This window comes from Piliocolobus tephrosceles, chromosome 12, assembly GCF_002776525.5.
Source record: "Piliocolobus tephrosceles isolate RC106 chromosome 12, ASM277652v3, whole genome shotgun sequence".
Classification (NCBI taxonomy): domain Eukaryota; kingdom Metazoa; phylum Chordata; class Mammalia; order Primates; family Cercopithecidae; genus Piliocolobus; species Piliocolobus tephrosceles.
The window spans coordinates 99,651,658-99,652,108 of record NC_045445.1 but is presented as its reverse complement, the minus strand read 5'-3'; positions in this window follow the sequence as shown (position 1 = coordinate 99,652,108).

The following is a 451-nucleotide window of genomic DNA, read 5'->3' as shown; positions in this document are numbered from 1 at the left end:
TTTTTTTTTTTTTTTTTTTTTTGAGACGGAGTCTTGCTCTGTCGCCCGGGCTGGAGTGCAGTGGCCGGATCTCAGCTCACTGCAAGCTCCGCCTCCCGGGTTTACGCCATTCTCCTGCCTCAGCCTCCGGAGTAGCTGGGACTACAGGCGCCCGCCACCTCGCCCGGCTAGTTTTTTGTATTTTTAGTAGAGACGGGGTTTCACCGTGTAGACCAGGATGGTCTCGATCTCCTGACCTCGTGATCCGCCCGTCTCGGCCTCCCAAAGTGCTGGGATTACAGGCTTGAGCCACCGCGCCCGGCCCGGCAGTTCATCTTTTAAGTCACAGCTGGGTGTCACTCCACAGGCAAAACTTCTTCAAACACTGAACAAGGTTGTCCCTGGAACTCCTACTGATGCTCATTCACCAAACCCTGTCCACTACTGGTCTCCAAACTCTAATTCAGGGGAA